This window comes from Zingiber officinale, chromosome 5B (genome assembly GCF_018446385.1).
Source record: "Zingiber officinale cultivar Zhangliang chromosome 5B, Zo_v1.1, whole genome shotgun sequence".
Taxonomy (NCBI): domain Eukaryota; kingdom Viridiplantae; phylum Streptophyta; class Magnoliopsida; order Zingiberales; family Zingiberaceae; genus Zingiber; species Zingiber officinale.
In genome coordinates this window covers 22698098-22709562 of record NC_055995.1, presented here as the reverse complement: position 1 = coordinate 22709562, position 11465 = coordinate 22698098, and the positions used below count along the sequence as shown (strand labels likewise).

Below are 11465 nucleotides of genomic sequence, written 5' to 3'. Positions count from 1 at the left end.
GGAACCCAAAAATGGCCGAAAATGCTGGTAATCTACAAATCTGGTCCTCTGGATCTGGATGGAGTTGCGGATGATAGTTTGATGTCGGATGGAGCTCAGGAACACCGGAAGACCACCTCCAAATGCTTCTGATGGGAATCGGAGTCGCCGATTTGGAGGAACACCTCCAAATCGCGCTGAAACAGAGAAGATCCAAGAGCAGATTTCCGTCGGAGAGAACACCCAACGACGGTTCCAAATGATCGGGATGAGCTGCTGTAGAGATTATCCACCGAGGTTGAAGCTTGGGAAATGGATTGGAGAAGGAAAGGGGTCAAAATCCGAAGAAATACCGCCGGGACGAAGCTGCTGTGCGTGGAGAGATCGACGAAGAAGAAAGAACACTGTAGCTTCTGTTTTGAATCAGATCTGGATCTGGAATGGACGGTTGAGATGATTCCGGGCTAAATCAACGGTGAAAAGTCATCCAAAATCTGATCCGAAGGTACTGATGTTGATCTAGGGTCTGGATCTACCCTCCCGTAAGTCGGATCGATCAGATCATCACTGGATGGCCCAGATCTGCTAATCTTCAATGAACGGCCCATATTACTCCGGCTGGATCAATGGCTGGATGAACTCAGATCTGGATCAAAACTTATGGATCTTCATCAATGGCTCAGATCTGCTCCCCATTAAGTTGGATCGGCCAGATCTTCAACGGATGGTCCGGATCTGTCCTATTCTTGATGAACGGCTCATAATGCTCCAAAGCTTGATCTTCTTGTTTGAACTCCGATTCGAGCCCAATTTCAGTCCAAATAGATCCAAATCCAAGATCCTTTGATGCCTACAAAATAAGAATTAAATATTAGCACCAAATAACACCAAAAATAAGATAATTTGCAATTAAGTCCAAAAATACACACTATGCACAAAATGTGATATAACCATGATTTAAACTATGAAATCAACATCAAACCATGCATATATGAATCAAAATAATGCAGTAAAATCATGGTTATCAAATCCCCCACACTTAGTCTTGAACGTCCCGTGAAAGTAAAGAAAACTAAAAATCAGCTCCATAGAAAATTTCCTAGCAATATCTAAAAGATAGTAAAAAGAATTTAACTAAGACCATCTAAAGATCACTAACAATCATGAATACAATCCAAACAATAATCAGTAGATATGGTAGTTTCAATCCAATTGAAAAATTTAAGCAAGTTGCAATCCCACAAGGGATTTACCTAATCTATCTCTCACACTCAAGCATGTGTATAAGTGGAGCTCACTCAATGCAACTCACAATATTTCACTACCATAAGCTTGCTTATTTTCTAATTTTCTACCACTATAAAATAGCACACATGAATCAAAAGGAATTTACCATGAAGAATTGAAATGGAAGCAAAAAGAACAATTGAAATGGATGAAATAGGCAAAAGAAAAGTATTTAATAAAAAATTGAGGAGATTAGAGTATTGGAGGAATATACTTGATGAGTTGACCATTTTGATGTAAAAAGAGTTGTATACCATTTGTTTTAACCAATTCAAAGTATCAAGCTACCCTCCCATTTAATTTGAATGCCAACATAGAATCTTGATACATTGTCTCCCTTTTGATACTCTCTTGAATGTGCCAATTTTCAAAAAAATTTCTTTCACTATTTTTCCACTTCATTTCCAGCAATAAGAAAGCTAAACAATCTCTCATCAATTTATGAAGAAGAACTCCCTCCCCCACACTTAAAACATTGGCCGTCTCGGTCAACGAAAAACATCTCATGTTATCCACTTACTTGATACACTTTTAAACCATTGTTGTTGTTTTTTTTTACTGCAGGTTCCCTATTCTGCTTCTGTCTTAGGCAAATTCAATAAAGATGTGCTATTGCATTGGTAGAAGACCAAATCAAATTCTATTAATCTCCAATAGAAGCCTTGAACACAAAATTCAAAACATCATAATAAATTCTGCACTTCAATTTGCACTGAGAAAGGAACTCCAGATCTGTCCATTCTATCAGGTTCCTGAATATTCCTGGATTCTAAAATTTCTACAGGTTTCTCACAATTATAGCAGAAAAATTTCAAGACTGCACTAACAGGGCATTGAAGTGTAATATTGGCATCAGTTTTCAACAGTCTCTGAACTTTCAGATTTGAATCAGCAGAGTATCAGAATTAGTTTTAATTCCCTGTTCTTAATCTGCCGGTTAATGATACTTAAGCATTTCAATTCCATTTTAAGGAATACTCATACTCAAACAAATAAGAAACGAAAGCTAGATTCAAAATTCTAGAAATCAACAAGCCAAGTCATCAGCAGCAACACTGGAATGCTAGAAGTTCAGATTCAGATTGCTGCTATCCAAAAATAACATAACCATATTGGTATCAAAAATAACATCCCAGAAATTAAAACTAGGATTCAGCTTAACCAAGACTCCCATTCAGCACAGAGATGATAGTAAACTGTTTTTCAAATTTCTGCCGAACAGAAAACTTAATAGAATAGGCTTTGGCACCAACAGGTTTTGAATGTCAAATTACAAAACCTCTTAATTCCTATCAATTCCTGCACCTAATTTTCTATGAACTTCAACTTTCTCAATGGCTAAAGTGATTTGCCAACTACACTAACAGAATCCTTCAGCTTTTTCCTGATCAAGAAGCTGTATAAGAATTGAGATTCAATTTCTAAAGATTTCAGAAACTATGAACTCAATTTCCAGATTCCAGGTTTCAAAATTGAATTGATTCAAATTCCACTATGTAAAACACTTAGACAATTTGAAACACCATTTGTTTGCTCCCTCTTCCTTCTCGAGATGTTTAGAGCTTCACTTAGTTCTTGAATGATCAGAACCAGGAAAGTATAAACTTCTTCCAGCAGCCTTCAAATTCAGAGATCAGATTCATCATCTTCTTCCCACATATTTCTCCTAAAATTTTGAGTGTATCAACTTAGTGAAATTTTAAAAAATCTGGATTTCACTCTTCATTGCTAAAACTCTTCTTTTCACTGCACTTTTACTGCATTCCATAGCATTAATGATACTCCTTATATACTCATTCTCATTAATTGCAACTTAATGTCATTCAAATTAGACAGAACCTACAACCCTTCCATTACTGTGGACTGGCAGGAGCTTGATTCAAAGTTGTTAGTGGTAAAGAGCTTCAAAAGAATCTGCACAGGGGCTTAAAATGAATTTTGAATTCAGAAATTCAGATTCTGATTTCAGCTTAATAATTGACTTCCAAATCAATTTCGAATCTTGCTCCCCATAACAGGTTACCAGAAGATCAAAATCACTTGGCTCAACATTCCACAATATCCCATTAAACCTTGTGATACTTTCATTATTCAACCAGAATCTTACTACTTGAAGACAGATTCACACTATCACTGTGTAGAATCTATAAGTTATCAAGAATTTGATGTTTCAATGATATTTCAGCAAAATTTTCTAGCTAATAAGCCCTGGAAGATAGCTGCCAGTAAGACTTAACCTCTTCTCTTCCAATAGCACAAAAAAATCCAGCTCGAATTTAACTTCCACCTGCTGCAATTACTGTCCAAAACCCAAGCTGAAGAATTGTTTCAACTTCCAGTTTCAGCTTTATGTTTCTGTTTGGTATCAAATTCCCTATCTAAAAATCTTGTAAACTCTGAAAAAGGAAGATAACCATTTATCAATGCTAGAATATCAGCTGGGTTTCAAAATTTTTCATGGACTAATAAGCTTTGAACTCCATTCTGCATTACTGATTTCAGTTTTTTTTTCTTCTCTTATGGACTTTGTATCAATTTGTAACCATTCATTCCCAATAAACTTCTATACTTCTTCATCTTGTCTCTTAAAACCCTTACAATGCATATCCGAAGACTTTCCAGGTCCTAGCAGTTCTAGCTCATTCAAATTCAATTCCCAAACTTGGCACTAAAAGCCCAATTCATTTCTGCAGAATCTGTGTTTCCTGGTTTCTGCTTCTCTGTTAGTTCTGTCAATTCAGCAGTCATCCTCTTCAGTTCCCATTTGTTCCATTGTAAAGCTTAAATTATTCTCCTTGAATGAGTATCACTTCACACTTGGGATATATCTCTGCCTTCTTTATTCTTCTCATTCATCTGATATCATACCTCACTGTTGTCAAGTATCATTCTCTCATCTTTTCAATAAGATACATCTTTTAAGAAGCCAATGATACCAGAATTCCATCTGTTACTTCATGTTACAAAACTTATTGTAAGCTTCTCCCTTACTTAACATTCCATTCATTCCAATTATCTGCATCTGCTCAGCTTCCAACTTTTCAGAATTGCTCTATTCTACAGTCTTCTCACAAAATTCTGAATGTCAGCTTGATAACTTGATTTCCACATCTGATGTTATTGCTTTCTCACTTCAAGCTTCAACAATTTATCCTTTAGAACTTAACAATCATTTTAATCAAATAATAGCTTGATTCCATCTGGTTCCAGCTTATAACATCACTTAGAAAATTACTGCAATTCAGAATTTCAGCAATTTGCAGCTACCAGGATCCTTCCAGCAAGTTTGTAAAGAATTTAAACAATTGTTGCTGGAATTTCAAGAGTTTCAATTCATTTCTAAGGGTTTCAAGGGCTTATAATGAAAGAGTTGCACACACTTATTTCCATCTGTTTCTGAATTTCTGTTTCCAGTATTTGTTTCAACTTCCAGTAGAGTTTCTAAATTCTTCTTTTATTCACACTGCAGATATCATGAAAGGTAAGCATACCATTCTTGTTCAACAAATTCTTAAAATTAAATGAAGTTTCCCTCATTGGACATTGCATTCTGAATTCCAATACAATTCTGATACAGAATTTCAGCTTCAACTTTAATTCCTGCAAATTTTCAGAATTCTCCACAAGCTGTCAAAACGCAATTCCAGATTCCCAAAGCTGTTCACAATACTTCTTCTGACAAACAAATGAACCAATTATTGAAACAATGACACACAACCAACTTAATCAAATGAACTTCCTCTCTTCCTGCAGAATTCACTTCTCCATCAACAAAAGAACTCAATCAAATATCAAACCTCCCCCACACTTAATCTTTTGTCCATCAAATCAATCAAACTCATCAAGAATTCAACCAAAACTCTTAACAAAATGGACCAAGCAAAGGTAATCAAAAGTTAAAATACTAGAAGAAAATGTTTTGAGAAAATTGTGGGAAAAATGAATTGGACTTTGAAATAGACAAAAGAAAAGAATTCATTGATAATTATCCTTCTTTTCCATGCATCCTTATGCTATTGTGACTTTGAAAAGAAACTAAGCAAGTTCTAGAGTTTCAATTGTTGTAAGTGCATGCCACACAAGAGAAAATAATAGTGTATAGGCTTAAAGTAGACCTCACTAGGTAATATTATGCAATCAAGCTCAATTAATCAAATTGATATCCACCACTATTTTAACCAATATCATGTAAGAAAAGCATCCAATCATGCCAAGTGACCTAAAATTGATGATCAAATTTAAGAGATTTTTACCATCTTAAAAGTATCACTAAACAATTCATGGAGACTTTTATTCAAATGACATGCTATGTATACCAAACTAAATACAAAGTATGAAAATAAAATGCAAAATGCAACGTATGAAACTAAAGAAACGTGTAAAGAATTTATTAAACTCAAAGCTTGAATTAAAATGCAAGAGCAAGCAAAATTGGAACTAACTCCCCTTTAATTCCCGGTGGTTGAAGAAGGTTTAGATGTAGTAGCCACCCCGGAAGTAGAGTAATCGTGGTTCCACTCAAATTCTTCTTATTCTTCCTTTTTCCTTTCAAAATTCTCTCCGGAGGTCTAAGTCGGTTCAGTTTAAGCACCCACTCCGGAAGCTTAATTTCTCCTACATAATCAATAAAGCAAAACACCTCCCATACGCATATGGGATAAAAAGAAAATAGGAGAAAATTAGTGTGGGTAAAAGATATATCAAGAAATGCATCACATCTAATAAAATCAATAATTGGTACCTCTATAAAATTCTCTGAAAAATTACACAAAATACTTACCTTGCCATCTTGAGAGGTACCTGGAGTGGTGTTTGTTACCTCTTTCTCCTCAAATAAATGCTCAGACTCTAGTTCTGGCGAATGTTCAACTTCATGTAGTGATTCTTGGGTGCTTGGCTCCATAGCACAAGTCCCTACACTTACATCCACCATTCTTGGTGATTCTTGAGGTAATGCTTCCAGTAAGCATTCCCCTACACTTAAATCATTTTCTGCAACAAAACCTGCATCATTAATAACATCTAGAGCAACATCATTAGTAGTAGAATCAAAAATAGGTTCAACTACATCATCACAACAATAAAAAGTAGATAAAGAATCTAGTGAAGAAGTAGATGCAGTGTCAGGCCTGACAAGAGCTCCACAATCTAACTCCTCACTGGCATTTTGTGTTGGTAATTGGTTGATGGATGATGCAATTTGATCTAACTGACTCTGAATATTCTGTATCCTTGCAAATTGTTGCTCTTGATGCTCTCTCATTTGTTGCATAACTTCATTGCATTTCCACATTGATTCTTCAATTTGTTCTTGTGCATCCTCATACCTATTCCGCTGCTCCATAGGTAGGTAGGACTGATAGGACTGAGTCTGAGGCTGATAATAATAACTCTCCATCCCATCTTCAAAATACTGATGATATGGATCCATGGTCACATGAATTTCCTGTTCTTACACTGAAACACTAGAAAATAAAATCAGAAGACTCAGGAACAAATAAAATCAACACATGAATATATAATCATGAAAAACAATCAAACAACAATCCTAAAATTACTAAACATTGCTTATAAAGTCCCCGGCAACGGCGCCAAAATTTGATAAAGCGAATCTGTCACATCCGCTAATCAAATTATACAAATTTATATTTCACTGAACCCCTTAATTTCATAATAACGTTGTAGTAACGAGCTCAGGATCGATCCGAGGAACCAACGGTAAAATGTAATTTAGGATTGTCTTTTAATTCCTATTTTTGGGGTTTTCGATATAAAAATGGAATGGGGGGATTTAAGCTTGAATTTAAATCTAACAAATGAAAAGCACAGTGAATAAAGAAATTAATCTAAAGCAAGAGTAAAACCTAACTATGTGCCAATAATCAAACCTCAACGTATTGTCACTCTACGTTGTGATTAAACCATCGACACACACTTAAACTAAAGATAAAATAGCAAGACACAATTAAATCTGATCTAAAGCAAGATGTAAACCCTAGCTTAGAATTTAAACACTAAACACTTAACCAAGCACAAATAAAACTTAAACTAAGCTTCAACAAGGAAAGAAATGCTAACTACTTGCATAAAAATATAACGAACATTAAAAGAAATATGTCTAAGCTATAAAACAGTAAGAAAAAAAACTAAAATGAAATAAAAACCAATCCTCTCACAATCAACTCACAAACTTCATACTCTTGCCGCCACACAAGAGTACCAAAATCGAAACCACCCAATTTCGGACCTCAGTGGAGATTCTAAGCTGTAAATCAATTCGAGGAATGCTCACAAGTGCCGACGGACCACCCCCGACACGCTGGAAACAACCCGAACCCAAGAATGGTCCGAAAATCTGCAAATCTGAGCTCTGGATCTGGGATGAAGTTGCGGATGAAGGTATCCTGTCGGATGGAGCTCAGGAACACCGGAGGACCACCTCCAAATGCTTCTGATGGGAATCGGAGTCGCCGATTTGGAGGAACACCTCCAAATCGCGCTGAAACAGAGAAGATCCAAGAGCAGATTTCCGTCGGAGAGAACACCCAACGACGGTTCCAAATGATCGGGATGAGCTGCTGTAGAGATTATCCACCGAGGTTGAAGCTTGGGAAATGGATTGGAGAAGGAAAGGGGTCGAAATCCGAAGAAATGCCGCCGGGACGAAGCTGCTGTGCGTGGAGAGATCGACGAAGAAGAAAGAACACTGTAGCTTCTGTTTTGAATCAGATCTGGATCTGGAATGGACGGTTGAGATGATTCCTGGCTAAATCAACGGTGAAAAGTCATCCAAAATATGATCCGAAGGTACTGATGTTGATCTAGGGTCTGGATCTACCCTCCCCTAAGTCGGATCGATCAGATCATCACTGGATGGCCCAGATCTGCTGATCTTCAATGAACGGCCCAGATTACTCCGGCTGGATCAATGGCTGGATGAACTCAGATCTGGATCAAAACTTATGGATCTTCATCAATGGCTCAGATCTGCTCCCCATTAAGTTGGATCGGCCAGATCTTCAACGGATGGTCCGGATCTGTCCTATTCTTGATGAACGGCCCATAATTCTCCAAAGCTTGATCTTCTTGTTTGAACTCCGATTCGAGCCCAATTTCAGTCCAAATAGATCCAAATCCAAGATCCTTTGATGCCTACAAAATAAGAATTAAATATTAGCACCAAATAATACCAAAAATAAGATAATTTATAATTAAGTCCAAAAATACACACTATGCATAAAATGTGATATAACCATGATTTAAACTATGAAATCAACATTAAACCATGCATATATGAATCAAAATAATGCAGTAAAATCATGGTTATCAGTTATCTCCCCCTAGAACCTAGGGTTACCACCCTCTAGGGTTTTCCACCTGCCAAGAATCCATTAGGACTTTTACCTAAGACAACTTAGGACTTTCCTGCAAGCTCAATCAACCTTGTTAGATCACAAGACAACTTAACTTTGGATCCTTTGACATAATCAAAACTCAGGTTTGATCATTTGGTGCTTCCTGCATCAACAGAAGGAGGCCGTGTTACACACATGACCGTGTGTGATCAACAGAGAAGGAATCGACATTGCCCGTGCTAATTGACACGGTCGTATGGATCTGGCCAAGAAGAGGAAGAAATAGGCCGTGTGGATCCACATGGTCGTGTGGGGCCTAAAGACCTGTCCGTGTCTATAAGACATGGTCGTGCCTAGGTCGTGTCAACCATACCCCAAGTCAATTTTCCTTTTTCTCAAACCCTTCTAATCCTCAACCTTTCTTCTTCTACCTCTTAGATCTAGATCTATCACTCATTTTCCTCCAAGAACTAGATCTAGATCTAGATCTAGATCTAAAATAGATTTCTTATCCCCCGTCCCTCCTTCTTCAAGATCTATTTCTCCTTCCCCAAGATACTCTTTCTCAAGATCTATTCTCAAGATCTCGCTTCTCCATTTAATCATCTTCCCTCTCTTAACTCAACATAATGTCACATTTATTGAAGAAGCTTCGAAAGGGAAGTGGTGGATCCAGTAGAGGAAAGGAACCATTAAAGGAAAAGGGCGAGGAGAAAGTCATGGCAAAGGGCAAAGGTAAGAGGATGGCACGCGACAAAGGTAACAACAATGAATTTAGCATTGTTTTTAGAAATGATGAACATAAAGGTAAATATGATATTCTTGTCGCAAGAAGAATTGTGTGCACACAATATATGGATGCAACTGCCATAGATGTTTTAGGGATTAGAGATGATATTGATTGGATGATTAGTGCTTTTGATTGGGATGATATTATATACACACATCTATCCACATATCCTTGAATTATTTTTGAAGTTTTGAGCTCAATAGATGTCCACTACTCTAATGAGGATGATTATGTTGGAAAAATTAACTTTAGATTAATGAATCAAGAATTTCAGTGGACATTTAGTGACTTTAATAGTTGTTTTGGCTTGCCCACCGGTGGCTCTCGTAGGTTTGACCCAAAGTTTAATTGGAATAGTTTTTGGAGCTCAATTACCGGATTGGATCACCCTTATGAGCCCTCTAGAGCTAAGGCTTCCCATATGTAAAATCGTGTCATTAGATATTTACACCGAGTCATGAGTAAAACTATCTTTGGTAAAGGGGAAAGTGAGGGAATTGTTAGGAAAGTGAAACTTTATGCTCTTTGGGCTATGTTGAATAAGGTTGATTTTGATTCCGGTTTTAATTTTTTACAAAACCTTATGAGAGCCAGGAAAGCAGCCTCAGGATTGATTGTTTTTGGAGGGTTGATCATCAAATAACTATAAATATAGGTTGTGATCCGGATGAGTTACAAATCACCCATGGCAATAACATGATCGATATACATGCATGACTTGCCATGAAAATGATTTTCCAAGAATGGGATGAGTTTGCCTTTCTTAAGAGAGACGGTTTCCCTTTACCTCTTCCGTCACTACAAGAAAAAAACTAATAGACAACGCTTTTAAAGCGTTGTCTTTGTGCCTGAAAATGCGTTGTTAAAGGCACTGTTGTTAAAAGTCTGCTCAACGACAACGCTTTTAAAGCGTTGTCGTTTGTAGCGAAGACAACGCTTTAAAAGCGTTGTGTATTTTTTTGCAAAAACATCATCTTTGCAACGCTTTAAAAGCGTTGTTGTTTTTGGCAAAGACAACACTTGTGCAATGCTTTAAAAGCGTTGTCTTTTTAAAATAAAAAAAATATATTTACAAAATCATTTTTTTATATTTACAAAACTATTAATTTTCTTTTACCATGTCTAGATTTGAATTTAACATATAAAATAACATTAATTAGCTCAGCTAATGATTTCAAACTCGTACCAAAACAATATAATTCAATTATTACGTATTAGTATTTACAGAAGAATTCAACTATACACAGACTAAATAGTTATGTTTCAAAGTAAATAGAAACATTCGAATTTAAAACATATGATGACAAAGTAGATAGTTCTATTTCAAAGTTCTGGCAGTTTCAGTGCACCAAACAAGATATATGGCAACCTTAGCCTCAAAGTTGTAATCTAATAAAATGTTTGAGGACTTGATATCTCTGTGAATTATCCGAGGATTACCTGATACAAGAAATAAAATTGACAAAAATTTCTAATTTAATGTATGATTTATTTCAAGTCAACAAAGCTGAGTGGAACAAGAAAGAAAATAGAAATTACAATCCTCATGAAGGTATGCTATTCCACGAGCTGTCCCAACAACGACCTTAACCCTCTTGGTCCATTGCATTACTGCTCTTCCTTTTCCTACAAAAGCAATGCCAGATAGGATAGGAATACATGCATCACTAAATACAATTTGATGGTAGACTTTGAAGACCTGTGTGAATTAACTTGGTCCCGAAAAAAAAAAGAATAAAAATCATTACTCACCATGGAGATGGTAATAAAGAGTTCTATTGGGCACATAATCATAGATGAGCAATCTCTGATTCTCTGATACACAATAGCCTACAAGAGAAACCAAATGGCGATGGTGTGCACGACTGAGAGTTCCAACTTCAGCTCTGAAATGGTGCTCTCCTTGTGTATCAACTAAAATCTATATAATGGAAGAGACATTTAATCAAACACTTGATGGGCATGAGTCAATGAAATCATAATGTGTGCAAATTGAAACATAGAAGGTCAAATTAATACAAGCACTTAACATTCACATAAAACATTATTCATTA

The 11465-nt window shown here is 36.3% G+C and overlaps 1 long non-coding RNA gene across 1 annotated transcript; it reads right to left on the bottom strand.

The window, feature by feature from the left end:
• Positions 1-10696: 10696 nt before the first annotated feature.
• LOC121987290 lies at positions 10697-11207 on the bottom strand. Its single transcript, XR_006113472.1, has 3 exons — positions 11164-11207; positions 10951-11037; positions 10697-10851 (listed from the first exon to the last, which is right to left on the bottom strand). It is a non-coding gene; the product is annotated as an uncharacterized LOC121987290 (long non-coding RNA).
• Between the last annotated feature and the right edge of the window lie 258 nt (positions 11208-11465).